The 15,917-nt window shown below is 32.1% G+C and overlaps 1 long non-coding RNA gene across 2 annotated transcripts; it reads left to right on the forward strand.

Annotated features, from left to right (window-relative positions):
- The first annotated feature begins 5,523 nt into the window (after positions 1-5,523).
- Positions 5,524-12,091, forward strand: LOC107925976 (uncharacterized). Of its 2 annotated transcripts, XR_005912478.1 has the most exons (7): positions 5,562-5,789; positions 5,896-5,986; positions 6,053-6,086; positions 6,830-6,904; positions 9,050-9,131; positions 10,910-11,281; positions 11,357-12,091. It is a non-coding gene; the product is annotated as an uncharacterized lncRNA (long non-coding RNA). The 2 variants fall into 2 exon arrangements; XR_005912479.1 differs by lacking the exon at positions 6,053-6,086 and having other exon boundaries at positions 5,524-5,789.
- The last annotated feature ends 3,826 nt before the right edge of the window (positions 12,092-15,917 follow it).

Here is a 15,917-nt window from a genome sequence, read left to right on the forward strand (position 1 = left end):
AAGTGCACGAAGAATACATTACGATATGGAACAACCGGTTCGGGAGGGTACCTCAGATGGATCGTGCTCCGGATTTGCAGCCCTCGTTAGAGTATATGCAGTGGTACTGTGAGACAGGGAAACCATTTCTGTTTGGTGGGCGGTCGATTGTAGTCCCTCCGTATACGACACGAATTACGTAACCCCTTCGAGATCTGCATCATGCACCGGAGCCAAAGCCAGAGCCAGACCCAGAACTACATTTTAGGGATAGTTCTTATCATCCAGAATTAGGGGCGATGACTATTTCGTGGCCTCGTATCCACCTCAGTACTCCGCTCCTTCCAGCCAATATCCACCGTCGTACTCCTCTCCTCTCGGATCAAGTTCATCGATGGCATTTGAGACATATGATTATTCATCTATGTTTCACACACCCCGACATACTGTCGAGGAGAATGTTGACAATCGTAATCGCCCACAACGTGAGCGTAGAGCTCCACAAAAATATACCCCTAGAACCACACCATCAAACCATCAATTTTAGGGGTTTTTGTAATAAACAACCGCATATTTATGTAATGATAGTTCTTATCTAAATAAAATTACAATGGTTTAAAAATGTCTCCATAACTGCAACAAATTGTAGACAATTTTGTGATTCAAACCATATTTATGTAATGAAGTACATATCAATTTCTACTCGATTGAGACGATTGTCCAACATGGTAGTTTCGAAGAGGGCATTTACTCCGATTATGACCGGGTAATCTGCATACGCCACACAAATTCACGTCAGATTTCTCCCTAATGTCCATTTCGTTATGGATTCTGGATGATTGCGGACGACCTTTCAGGTTTCTACGCAACCTTATGTCTAGGACTAGCTCGAAGGTCACTGGAGGTACCTCCCAAGTAGATAGGTCAGGAAGCACGGGAAACTCGTTTTCCCATACATGCAACGTGTGTTCGATGGTGTACACTTTATCGATAAATTGTTCTACATTGAGCCCAACTTTAGCACAGGCTGCCACGACGTGTGCACATGGAAAATGAAGTGTTTGAAACCTTCTGCAATCGCACCGTCTATTTCGGAGATCAACTTCGTAGGACCTAGGTGGTATACTGGGTCGACGACCGATGGTCTCTGTAACTCGAAACGTTTCATTATGTCGTGAATATACTTCTACTGTCATCGACCTCGCTATTCGACGGTTTACAACCATTACATCCCTAATGCCTTCGACAAAGACATGGCCCGCCTCCATCTGGTTCATTTGTTGCTGACCCATTCTTGGCATCAAGGTAGCCAACCTGAAGAACGTTGCCGAGAAGACAGATGAAATTGGAAGATGTCGTGTTTTTAATAACACAGCGTTGATCCCCTCCACTAAGTTTGTAGTCATTTGACCATAACGAAAGCCCTCGTCAAAACTTTGAGCCCATTGCCACGGCTCCATGGTACCCAGCCACTGCCGGAAAGATGTGTTGGTTTGACCCTCCATGTCACTCTCAAGCCGGACCATTTTTTGGCAAAAAAATGTGTGGCTCTAGCTCGTACGCTGCATATGTATTAAAAAAAATTTAAGTTACAGTATTGTTCTAAAACATTAAAACTTATATTTAAAAGATAAGGTAATTCTTTACCCATTCTCACAACTTGTCTCTTCTAGTCTGCATTCTTATAATCTCGCTGGAAGTTAGCCGCGATGTGCCGGATGCAGTAAACAGATCGCCATGGTACACCAGAAAGCCTAATGGCTGCAATTAATCCTTTTCCTCTATCGGAAATGATGCAAATATTATCATTGCTAATCACATACCTCCGCAGGTTGTTAAGAAAGAACTCCCATGATTCCATGTTCTCCTTATCGACGATGGCAAATGCTATCGGGAGTACGTTCCTATTGCCGTCTTGAGCAACCGCAAGAAGTAAGATCTGGTGTATATTCCATATAGCCAGGTTCCATCTACTTGCACAAATGGTTTGCAGTGGGGAAATGTGCGCACACATTGATCAAAAGTCCAGAACATCCGATGGAAAATTCTTTTTCTCGATTGTAGTTGGTCATTTGGACCGTCATAAGATCGTGTCTGCAACTCAATTACAGTCCCCGGCACGTGTTCCCTCATGGCGGCTATCCATCCGTGTAATTCATTGTACGATGCATTGAAATCTCCGTACAATTGCTCCATTGCCATCTGTTAGCTATCCATGCCTTCCGGTATGATACTCGATACTAGAATCGTGCTTGTATTTCAGCAATCAGTACCGAAACTTTAATGGTCGGCATGTCTTTCACCATTGGCATGATGCATGTACATATAGTTTTGGAGTCAAGTTTTCGATGATCTTCTGTCATACGTGTTGAAGTGCATGTGTGGAGCTCCACAAATTTTCATATTTCCCACATCTGCGACTTCTGTATAAATGCAGCTCATACCCGCCAATTACAGCCTTCTGCCAATCTCCAACACTCTCCAATATATAATGTTGGTTTAGACTCGATGACTTTGTAATCTACTGATATATTCATGCTATACCGCTTAATTGCAAACATACATTCTTCCTTACTTTCAAATCTCTGGCCCACGCGCAACTCATCTGGATCAGAATATACGCTCATTCGGTAACCATGTGGTATTTCAGGGTACTCCGGAAACTCAGCTGCCCGTGCCGCATCGGGGTTTATCCGAGACATGTGTGCCCCAGGATTATTGTGTATCACAATACGACGAATCTGGTTTCCGACTGAAGACGCATTAACATTTCCATCCTCATTCACCTCTTCGTCGTCAATATCATCCGGGACCTCGTCTGCGTCGGGATCACTCTCACTATCCACTTCGTAATCAACAGGATAACTAATATAGTATACATCATCACCAACCACATCAGTCTCGGCTGCAGCATTAAGATCAATATTTATCCCATGTATAGGTGATTGACTATCAACATACGATACCGGAACCACCATACACGGCGCTTCAACTCCATCTTCTTCACCTAATGGAGTGGGATCTTCAGTTGCCTCCACACTGGCTAACTCAGCAAATAACTGAATCGGTGCATTTTTGTTACTCGAAGTCCCACAATAAAGAGCGACCATTGTTTCCACGTCTTCATCGTCTACAAGTTCCATTTCGGTAAATTTTATTGGATCTGTTGATACTGGAAACTTGTAGAAAACTTTTGATATCCTTCTCCCACAACGTCTATAAATTTTTTCACTAATTTTTTCCTTCATATCATCAAACAAGATATTTCTATCAAATCTCATTGCTACTTGTTTGCGACATTCAAATATACATCCCACAGTTGTTGTTAAAATTTCTCCATCGAAATAAACGCATACAAAAAACTGATTCTCCATTTTCAATACTAGATCTGTAAAAAAAGAATTTCAAATTTCTTAAAACAATTTCAAAATGTAAACAAAATACATAAAAATTTTAATGCAAAATTTTTCATTCAGAAACTAACAAAATTAATAACATGGCAAAATAACTTTCAAATAATAAAATTACTAACAAAACTCTACATTCTATTTAAAAAAAAACCAAAATACCTAATTTTTTTCTTCTTTTCCTTCATTCTTTTTTTCTGCTTCCTTCCTTCTTCTTTCTTCCGTTTTTGTAGTCAAATTTATGTCTGTGTTGGGGGTATTTATAGAGAAAAATCACAGCATTGGCGCCTTCTAATATGGCACCACCATTGGCACCTCCTAGATAGGCACCACCATTGGCGCCTCCCAAATAGGCACCACCATTGGCGCCTCCCAGATAGGCGCCAATACTATGTATTATACGGGTTATATACTAACCCGGAAAAGTATAAATTATATTTTAATCAAAAAAAATTATTATTATTTTATTCATTGGCGCCTACCAAATAGGCTCCAATGAAAAAGTAACCCATTTTGGTAAATTTTTTTCTGACATACTATTTCAGTAATTTTTTTTCTATCCTAATTAGGTAAAAAAAACCCACACATTCCCGATAAAATTTATTTCTCTCCCTAAATCTTCCCAACAACAAACAATATAGTTGAGGAGCTCTTCATGCCTTCGGTGTATTACCAAATCATTAATAATCTTCTTACACTTTAAAATAAATCAATTTTGTTGTCTTTAACTTCACTTCCAACAATGAGTAGGAACAAATTGCTCGCTTATCAATAAAGTAAAGAAAAGTGCAAAGTAATAAACAAATGCAGTTTAGATTAACAATCCTACTTCATTAACGTGTTGTTTGGTTCGTTGTAATGGGTATGCCATTACCCACATATTTTGTGGGCCCCACCTATTCCGTCTAGGGGTGAGCATTCGATCGAATTGAATCGAATCGAAAATTTTCGAGTTAATCGAGTTTTTGAATCTTAGTTTATCATCCTAACTTTATTTGAAGTTTTCTCGAATCGAGTCGAGTGAGATGGAATTCGAATCAAATCGAATATATTTGTTTGAGTTAAATTTTAAAAAATAATTTTGAGTCATTGTTACAACTATCACCCATCGTAAAAAAAATTTGTCCACCTTAATCAAATTTTTTATTAACTTTCATCACCTCATAATTTATTTATTAATTTTTTATATATTGGTTAGTTTTTTTGCTTGCTTAGTTGTTTCAATTATCTTTAGATTCTTGTCACTATGTATTTTGGAATTAAAAAATATATTGAATGTAAAAATATGATTTTTTTAATAAAATTTATTTTAAAAATAAAATGTGAAATTGATACCAATATAAAATGTTAACACGAATATTTTATGGCATAATTAATAATTCAATTTTAATATAAATATTCAACATGATTAAACAATTTAATAATATAAATAATATAAAATGTGAAATTTAATTTAGTAATATAAAAAATAGATATAAATAAAATTATTACTATTTATATTTAGTGATTTTTTTTTGGATAATTTTGATTTTTTATTTGAGAGTAAAGGGTGAGAAGTAAAAATATATGGGGAAAATAAAAAGTTTTGGCGAATAAAAGTTTGAGGAAAAGTAAATAGGGGGAGTAAAATTTTAGAGGAAAAATATTAAAAAAAATTGGAGGGGAGGGTTTGGGGTAGATGGGAGGTGGGATGGGAAGGGAATAAAAGTTTTAGGGGAAAAGTGGGAGGGAGTAAAAATTTTGGGAGAAAATAAAAGGTTTTGAGGGTTTTTGGGAGTAAAATTTTAAGAAAAAGTAAATGGGAGAGTAAAATTTTGGTGGGAAATGGATTTTGGGTAGATTGGGGGGTTGGGAGGGGAGGGGAGTAAAAGTTTTGGGGGGAAAGTGGGAAGGAGTAAAAGTTTTGAGGAAAAAGTAAAAATGTTTGGGAGTTTGGGATAAAAATGTAAAATATTATAGTTTGATATTCGAATTATTCGAATTATTCGAGTTATTCGAATTCGAAAACTCAACTCGATTCAAACTCAAAATTTGAAAAAAAAATTCGAATTGATTCGAATAACTCGAAATTTGAATTTTTTTTTAATTTTTTCGAATCGAATCGAATTTTGCTCACCTCTAATTCCGTTGTTTGGTTGGGTGTAATGTCCTGTTACGGGCTTATTACATTACGCTCCAATTCAGTGCAATCTGCTGCTTTCTATTCCCGAAGAAAAGCTCAGTTTTGCTTTCGTTTTGGTTCTCCCAATTTCATCTGCCTGTTTTACCCTTCCAACCCGAAAGCTACCTCCACCCTCTCCCTCCCAACATCAAACAGAACCGCCCCTTACATTTTCCCTTATTTTCCTTCTTTTGTTCCTGAAGGTAACTGCAAAAAAACTGGAGGAACGACCATACCAATAAGTGAGTTTTTCTCAGATCTGATAACTCCCCCTCTTTTTCCCACAATGAATCAATTCAATTAATAATTTTGAGGCCCGTCAATTTTTCTGTTTGTTTATTGTTTAAGCTCTAGGAAAATCGAAGAGGCCTCCTCGTTTTCGAGCAGGAACTAGGGCTCTGACAAGGTTTTTGATCTCAAAATTCTGACAAGGTTGCCTGTAAGTGGGGGTGTTTCTTTAACTTCAAACCTTGCAAATTGAGTCTCTTGTTTTGTTCTTGATTAGGTCTCAAGATTTCCTTGATCTCCATCCTTTCTGGGTATGTTTTGAATTCCTTTTTGTCTGGAACTTGTAAAAAACAGTGTTTGCTTTTACCAATTGCATTGGTTTCGTGATTGATTTTCATGGAAATTGAATGGTGTTGTTTGGTTTTATTGAAATATAGATCCCTTTTTGTTCATCCTTTTTGTATGTCTTCGATTCTTATATGGCTCCAACTCTTCATTTTTCTTGAAATTTTCGTGTCTGACATGTTTTTAGACATGGGTTCGGGGTATCAAACATTTATACCCGAATCTGAGCAACATAGCTTTGATGTGCCTGTGATAATATTTTGTGTGTTTTATGTAGATTTTCTGAATATTCTATTTTTAGTTGCAACATATTCTTGCTTGATTTTGGATATTCTGTGGACTTTGTTGTTCGGTTCTTGATTGGCATCAACTTCGTTTGCAGTAATTCTTGATTTTTAGTTTATGCACATATGCGATACAGAACAGTTGTTGCAGTATATGTAACTGTAATATTATTATGGTAAATTGAGATTAAAATAAGCTCTATTGGCTATGAGTGCATGAGCTATGGTTGAATTTGATTAAAGGATGCATCTTATTAAATTTCTATATTTGACTCTAAAATTTTACAATTAGCTGATATTAACATCTCTGCAGTGACTTATCCAAATCATCTCTGCATGAATTATGCAGCACCTTTCAGCTAAGCATTGTTATGATTTATGAGGCTTAATCAGAAGGTATTGATGTTCTATGTGAAATTTTGTAGGTAAGAGCTATTAGCTACCAATTTGCTCCAAACATAAATCGTTGCCAAGCTGAAGCTCTAGTTGCAATTCAAGAGGTTTGGTAACTTATCCAATCTTCTAAACTGAAGAAAAATTGTAAGACTTCAAAATCAAATACAGAGAAACACAGTAAAACACATACATGCTGATTTTTGGCATATGGTTGTGGATGTGTTTGATCTGTTATAAATCATGCTTCCTGACCTCCATATTATCATGAATGCATAGGTTAGATTGCTAATATTCACATGCAAATTATTTTACCCTTATTATCATGTATGCATCGGTTGTCCAAAAAATGAACTTGCGTCTGAGTGCTATGATTATGGTAAATTGCTAATTTCCATTTGCTGAATTGAACTGTATGATTATGATGAGCTGTAGTCTGTTTAGTTTGTCATAGATCATTTGAAAATAAGTAACATATATTGTATTTCTGGTCTATGGTATATGCAGCAATTCATCATGTGCATTTTTTAGGCTATTAGTAAAAGATGTTGTTAGATTAAGCTGTTTTGTGGGTCCTGTGAGTTGTACATGTTGCTTTTGTTGAAGAGCCAAGCCTTTTTCATTTTCTGTGCTATCATATTGCCATGTATTCACATACAAGCCTTCTATATTCTTCTTATTTTAGGGGCTATAGATTTTAGCAATTAATTGAACTTAATTTTAAAGTACAAGTTTGAATGAATTCCTTCTATTTTGCTTGTTTGTATGCATGTTACTTTGGTTTTGCTGGAATTCTTTGTTGTGAATGTAAGGGATATAAGAAGACGTTTGATACCTCTGTTATAAGCATTAGCTTAGACGATAGAGTGATAGATGTTGCTCCCTTGAGGAGTTATATCAACCATGATAAGTATTTAAGGGATCATGGGCTCAATTACGATACTTCATCATTTAGCTCAAGTTTCGGTGTCTATGAGAACTATATGTTCTGCTTTTTTATGGTTTACTCCATAGTAATGTTTTTCTTTATATTTTGCAAGTGGTGATGTAATAAGTTGATTTTTATTGGTATTGAAAAATTTGAATTTGGGATCGAATTTCTTAAGTTGAGCTAGTTCGAAAATTTTAATCGAGCAATTACAAGACCTGGACGAAATTATAGGATCAAACCACTAGTGATTACTTAGATGAGCCGTTAGATATAATACAATGAATAAATTGTAAGGTGATTAAAATTGAAGGAATTAATTAGAAATATTTTATTAAAAATAAAACTAATTAAATGTGTATATTCATATACAACGCATTAATTAAAAATATTTTTAAATTATTAAATTTAAAAATATTATTTTAATAATATTACATATATATCAACTTTTGAGCCATTATAAATTAAACCCAATCCAATCATGAGTAAATAAAATAAAAATTGAATCATTAGATATAATCAAGTAAACAACTTGATTAAAAAATAATTATTCAATATATTAGTGGTAAAAAATTTTCAAACCCACATTGAAGTTGAGAAACTATCACTTTATTCTTAATTTTCATTTAAAAATAAAAATAAATAATGAGACACATGTTGATTTCATAATTTTGGTTGTGGTACCAAATAATAATCGTAATTAAAATTAACTAAAATGTTGGATAAATTACTTGTATAGTGGATTTTTTTTTTATTTTGATAAGATTAAAAAAATCATATTTAAAAGATGCAAAAATGGTAGTAGTTCGCCTTGGTTGGCTTGTGTCAAATGATATTAGGTTGGTCCTGTCCGATATGAATTTAAATAAAATAATTTTAAAATTTATTTTATATGAATTTAATTAAAAATGTTAATATAAAACTATATATTTTTAATATTTTAGCATTTTAAGAAATTTAAATGAAGTTTTTGCGTGTCTCAAGTTGAGTTCCAAATCGAGCTTAAGTACTAATTATTCATTGTTATTATGATTGAAAGTGCTTTTAAAAATTGTTTAAAGAAAAATGTGGTTTGTTAATGTTAAATTTGTAACATTGTTGTCAAAAAATACGGTTAAATGTTAAAATGTTCTTCTTAGAGATGATAGTGCAAAGTAAAAGATAGTTAAGTTACATGAGATTTAAATAATTTAATACAATGATACACGAGATATAAATTTTAAATATTTTTTAAGTAATTAATATAAATTGTAAAGATAATTTTAATTTCTATTTTTTGATTCGTAAAGATTCTAAATTTGTATTGTTCATTTTTCTTTGATAGTGTGTTATTGCTTCCTATTGAAGCGGCTTGTTTGATTGCTTCCTCCACCCACAGTTGAGCGTCTTCTTTTCACACAGTCACTGTAAGTTCTTTGGCAATTAAATTATTTAATTTTATTTTGCTGTTATTAAAATTATGATTGGAGAAGTATAACCCTTTTACTACGATTTGACAATATGGAACACATTAATATGTTGCAGTAATGGCTCATCTGCCTTTAATTGCACAAAGTGTGAGGCGTAAAAGAATTGGTATTGCATTAACAATATGGTTGCAAATCAGTAGAATTGTGAGTTGGTTCTTACTTACATTGGGTGCCAGCCATAGCCTACATACTTATAGACCAATGATTAGGTCTTATATTTTAGATTTTTATGCACAACGGGATTATTTGAAAAGGCTTATATATGCTAGTGACGAGACTTGTATTGAACAAGTTAGGATGAATAGATTTGCCTTTTTTAAACTATGTGAGATGTTACAAACGTTAGGGGGATTGAAGTCGTCAAGGAACATGCTTGTTGATGAGCAAGTGGCAATGTTTTTACATATCATTTCCCATCACCTTAAAAATTCAGTTATCAAGCATCACTTCAATAGGTCCGGGGAAACTGTTAACAGATCATTTCATTGTGTTTTAAATGTTGTCATACGCTTACAAGATGTGTTATTTAAAAAGGCAGAGCCAATTACAGCTAATTCTTCAGACACAAGGTGGAAATGGTTTAAGGTATTAGACTGAGTTTTATATATAGCTTGTACATAATTTAGTTGATTTAGATTTAAATTTAGCATCCTAACTCAAGGTTTTATAACATGTGATATAGAATTGTTTAGGTGCTCTTGATGGAACCCACATCAAGATTAGGGTTCCAACAGTTGATAAACCTAGATATCGAACGCGAAAAGGTGACATAGAAACAAATATGCTAGGTGTTTGTACACCTAATATGCAATTTTTTTATGTTCTTCCGGGTTGGGAAGGTTCTGTTGCTGATGGACGGGTTTTTTGAGATGCCATTAGTAGGAGACATGGACTAAAAGTTCCTCATAGTAAAGTGGATAGTTATAGGACTTTGAATTATTCATTAAGATCAAACTTTTTGTGGTGAATTAATCATTTTAAAAAAAGTTTTTTTATAGGTTTTTATTATCTAGTTGATGCTGGATACACAAATTGTGAGGGATTTCTTGCACCTTTTAGAGGACAACGATATCATTTGAACGAGTGGCGTCAGGGTTATCAGCCAAGTACTCTGCAATAATTTTTTAATATGAAACATGCCTCAGCACGTAATGTTATTGAAGATGCTTTAGGTTATTAAAACTTAGATGGTGAATACTTGGGAGTCCATTATTCTATCTTGTAAGGGTGCACAATAGAATCATTATTGCATGTTGTTTGCTCCATAATTTTATTCGAACCCATATGAGTATTGATCCTATTGAAGCGGATGTGGGAGAAGGATTACCTAGTAATGTGGTAGATGATGATGAACCGAATATCGTAAATATTCATCCATCGGATGCTTAGGCTACTTGGAGGATGGAACTAGCCAACCAAATGTTCAATGAATGGCAAGCATCTAGAAATTAGTTAGGTTTAGGGACAAAATGAGTTTGAGTTAATTTGTTTATGTTATTTTATGTATCTAGTTTGTGAAACTTTGGTGGTGTTTGAATTGTTTTTTGTATTGTACTAAACTTGTTGAATTATAATTTAATTTCTTTTCATTCATCATGTGTTATAATTTTATACAGTGTTGAGCTTTTGATTCATGATATTGAACTTAATTTTAATTTTATAAAGTGTTCACCTTTTGATTCATGATATTAATATAATTTGTTTTTTTTCTTAAGATAATTATGTCAGGTGTTTCAGAATCAAATGTTTCTTCCCAAGCTTCTCGAGGAACCAAAAGGAAATGGGTTCCAGAAGAAGATGTGGCATTGGTTTCCTGCATGGTGGACTTGCACAATGTTGGAACATTTAATGCTGATATCGGGTTCAAAGCCGGTTATTTAAACGAGTTGGAAAAAATGCTAGAAAAGGCTTTACCCAATGCAATGTTGAAGGCTAGACCTAATATTGAATCGAGGATTAGGTTACTAAAAAGAGATTGGTCAATCGTGTATGACATGCTTAATGGCCAAAACAATAGCGGTTTTGGTTGGGATGAGCATAGGCAGCTCGTTGTTGCTGAAGATGCGGTTTGAGACTCTTATTTAAATGTAAGAATTATTTCAAGTCTTTATTATCTTATTTTTACTAAACTTATAACTAATATGATTTCTTCATTTTTATAGAGTCATAAGGAAGTCGGTCAATTCAGACATCGTAGTTTCCCTTACTACGACCAACTTACTGTCATATACGCAAGAGATTGAGCGACTGGGAAAGATGCTCAAACAGCCGCTGATGTTATTGAAGAAATAAATGTTCTATTAATGAAGAGAGAAACAGATTCTATGACTGCGAAGCTGATGTCTCTTTGGATGACATGGATGTTTCTACTACGGAGCCGCAACCAGATAGAAACCAAGGGGGTTCCTCATCTTCAAAGAAGAAAAAAAAAAGAATTTAGATGCAAGTGATCATTTTTCTTCTTCATTTCATGATGCTTCCACTTTATTGGCGGAAAACATGCGGGTCATTGGCGAACAAATCAGTAGGAATATTGCCTCCGATGTGGTAGTTCAACAAAAGTCAGAAGAATTCCAGATCATCCAAGAAAAAGCTACAAACTTATATCCAACCTTATGTGAAATAGAAGGTTTAACAGTGGATGAGCGGTTTCGAGCATTGAGTAAAATTCCAGATCATCTAACTCAAATGCTTGTTTTCTTTAGTTTACCTTCTGATGTGCGGTTGGAATGGGTCAGAAGATTTCTTGCTGACCATTAAAAATCATGGTTTTGTTGATGGTATTTTCGTAACTTTTTTTGTTTGTAATATTTGGGATGGTATGTCATTACAATGTTCTAACTTTTTGATGTTCTAAAACTGTAAAATATATGGATTATGACATAGAATTTCATTAATTTCATTTAACCTTTTGCTAATATATGAAAATTATGTTTATGCAAAATATAATTCTCAAGTTATTTATTACTGATAATATTTTTTATTGTAGAATAATTAAATTATTTGTTCCACTAATAATATTTTAGCACATTAAAATATGTATTGCGGTTTAAAAATAATAAAGTAGATTATAAATTATATTTAATAATAATTATTTTAAATTATATTTTATAGTATTATATATTATGATTTTAGTAAATTCATATAAGAATATTTAATACTAAGAATTTTATCAAATTATATATTTTTATTAAATTATATTTAATAATAATTATTTTAAAATATATTTTATAGTATTATATATTATGATTTTAGTAAATTCATATAAGAATATTTAATACTAAGAATTTTATTAAATTATATATTTTTATTAAATTATATTTAATAATAGTTATTTTAAATTATATTTTATAGTATTATATATTATAATTTTAGTAAATTCATATAAGAATATTTAATACTAAGAATTTTATTAAATTATATATTTTTATTAAATTATATTTAATAATAATTATTTTAAATTATATTTTATAGTATTATATATTATGATTTTAGTAAACTCATATAAGAATACTTAATACTAAGAAATTTATTAAATTATATATATTTTAAATTGTATTTAATAATAATTATTTTAAATTATATTTTATAGTATTATATATTATGATTTTAGTAAATTCATATAAGAATATTTAATACTAAGAATTTTATCAAATTATATATTTTTATTAAATTATATTTAATAATAATTATTTTAAATTATATTTTATAATATTATATATTATGATTTTAGTAAATTCATATAAGAATATTTAATACTAAGAATTTTATTAAATTATATATTTTTATTAAATTATATTTAATAATAATTATTTTAAATTATATTTGATAGTATTATATATTATGATTTTAGTAAATTCATATAAGAATATTTAATACTAAGAATTTTATTAAATTATATTTAATAATAATTATTTTAAATTATATTTTATAGTATTATATATTATGATTTTAGTAAATTCATATATTTTTATTAAATTATATTTAATAATAATTATGTTAAAATATGATTAAATTATTTATTATTTATATTAATAATCTTATTAAAATTTAATAACAATAACAATAATCATCTACCTAAAAAAATTCTGCTAAGGGTATTCTAGTCATTTTAGTTTTTTTCCTTATGCTATTACAACATCATTCCATTCAACCAAACACAAAAATTACCTATTACGCCTCTATTCCATTACACCTCTATTCCATTACAGCGAACAAACGTGCCCTAAATCTTGTTCAATAAATAATCTTGTTCAATCAGTCATCCCAAAATATCCTACATGCAAATCATGAAAATTCTCTCCAATAAAACTTATAAAGAGTGTAAAACAAAATGTTGTCTATTTATAGACTTCTTTAGGAGTCCTTTCAATAGTGTTTTGATATACTTTATACTTTCATTTAAAAGCAGAAACTATACACTCCGGTCAAAGATCATATGATATATCTTATGAGTTATTTTGTAGAGATTGAGGATAATGGGGCCAAACTGGACCAGAACACACAAATTGAGATTGTGTTCAAAAGCTTGTCGAAGGATTTTGTTGGCTTTAAGTCCACATATAACTTTTGGAACAAGCAGTGGACGCTTACACAACTCATGAAGGAACTTTAATCCAATGAGTTAATATTAAATGACGGTCAATCTGTTTGCAAGGTAGAAGTTAACTTAGTAGTTGCTTCTTCCTCAAAAGAGCAAGCAAAGAGAACAAGGCTAAATCCTTTAGACCACAAAAAGTGGAAATGAAGAAAACTAAAAAGTCTAAAGACTTATCCAAGTTTAAGTGTTTCTTCTACAGTAAGAAAAAGGACACTTCAAGAGTAACTACAAAGAGTGGAAGGACTATCTAACTACAAAAAGCAAATGTATTGAAACTTGCTTAGTGGAAGATTCAATAGACCATTAGGCAATTAATTTTGAAGTCACTAACCATGTTTGTGTTGCTTTACAAGGGTTCAAGGAAACGAAAGATCTTAAATATAAGTTTTCGGAAATGTGCCCATATTGTAGTAAATATGTAATTGTTTTCTATGTATTTGAACGATGGATAAATAAATAAAATTAATTTCATATTTCACTATTATATCTTTTGTGCTTCCGTCTTTCATGTTTTGCATACATAGCGAAATTGTCACAAGCAAATATTGACTCATTGAATGCTAAGTTCAAGCAAATGATAAGTGGCACTATAAGAACATTTACATTGTGAGAAAGATAACTTGCTTCACTAGATGATTTAAACGAGTCTGTAGTCTCGTAAAAGAATCGAAGTGAGCATTTGATTCAAATACATAGAAGGATTATTATGTTGTTTACAATTTCAATTAGGGAGATGACTAGTCTTGGCTATCGAAGCAATTGACTCCACGAGTATAAACATAAATGTACTTATTAGAAAAATGATACATTGGATTGGACCCAAGTTGAATTAATTTTGAATCCGTTTTTGAATTGATTCACTTGAAACGTTCATGGTGTGACTTACCTAAATCCTAAGTTAGTCACCGACTGTACGTATGTAACTCATGTGCTTTGATATAAGTGGAGGATTATGATCTAAAGATGATCGAGTCGATAGCCGATATGTTGGGTGCATGACTTTACTAGCAACAATGGAATTCACAGCTCGATTAAAGAGTTAATGATATCCTCTCATTGGCATTGTGTGGATTGATAAATATGGAACGTGACCACGGGTTGCTAGTTCTCGAACGAGTAATTTATCACCGTCGTTAGTTGATAATGATCATATTAATCATTAAGAAGACACAATGGTGACAATGAGATAAAATAGGATTGTATTGAGTGAACAAATTTAACTCAAAGAAATTAAAGATATCATATGAGGGTAACACACACATGGCAAGATCATTTGACAAAGTAGTTGGATGAATTGCTTTTGTAAAGATTATATAATAAGAAGTTTTCAATCATGGTACTTCTTGTGGATTGACTCCATGGTTAAGTAAATTATGAATTATTGGAACGATGCTTCTCGAACCTAATTGTATATGTTCGATTGGTCCCTTCACTAGCTCAACAAAAGCTCGATCAGACTGCATTTGAATCATAAGAATTAGGTGGTTATGTGAATTGTTCAATTAAATAATTTGATTACAAAAATTTTATTGAAAAAATAATTTGAAAAATCTCAGTGATTTTTGAGAAAATTAATTTTGATCAAGTAAATTTGAATTAATCAAATTAATTAAAATAAATATGATATTTTTGGAAATTAATTTTCAAATCAGATAATTGAACTAATGGGTAATTAAACTTGAATATTGTACTCGAGATTCAAAATTGAACCCAAGAACGAAACCTAAAAACTGGTTGAATCGGGCATTGTGTATGAAACTAGGCTGACGGTCCAACTGATGACTGGACCAGACCAGTTGGGCCATCACTGGCCCAAATCGGCTAGATTCATTTAGGCAAAACGATGACAATTTGGGGTGTCGAGGGAGTTACATCGACGATGGCACCACCAAGCACGACGACTGCGATGACGACGATTCAGCGATCGGCGGATGGTCGACGATGGTGGTTCTTTGGTGGTAGAGTAGTGGAAAAATTAGACTTCTAATGGGACTATACCAGGTAACTTGATTTCAAATTAACTTTTCCAAAGATAATATTGTTTTAATAAATTTAATATTAAATTTAATTTAATATTAATGTGATTAATTCTAATCTTAGTTGAACTCTCACTAAACTCTCAT

This window comes from Gossypium hirsutum, chromosome D04 (assembly GCF_007990345.1).
Source record: "Gossypium hirsutum isolate 1008001.06 chromosome D04, Gossypium_hirsutum_v2.1, whole genome shotgun sequence".
Classification (NCBI taxonomy): Eukaryota; Viridiplantae; Streptophyta; class Magnoliopsida; order Malvales; family Malvaceae; genus Gossypium; species Gossypium hirsutum.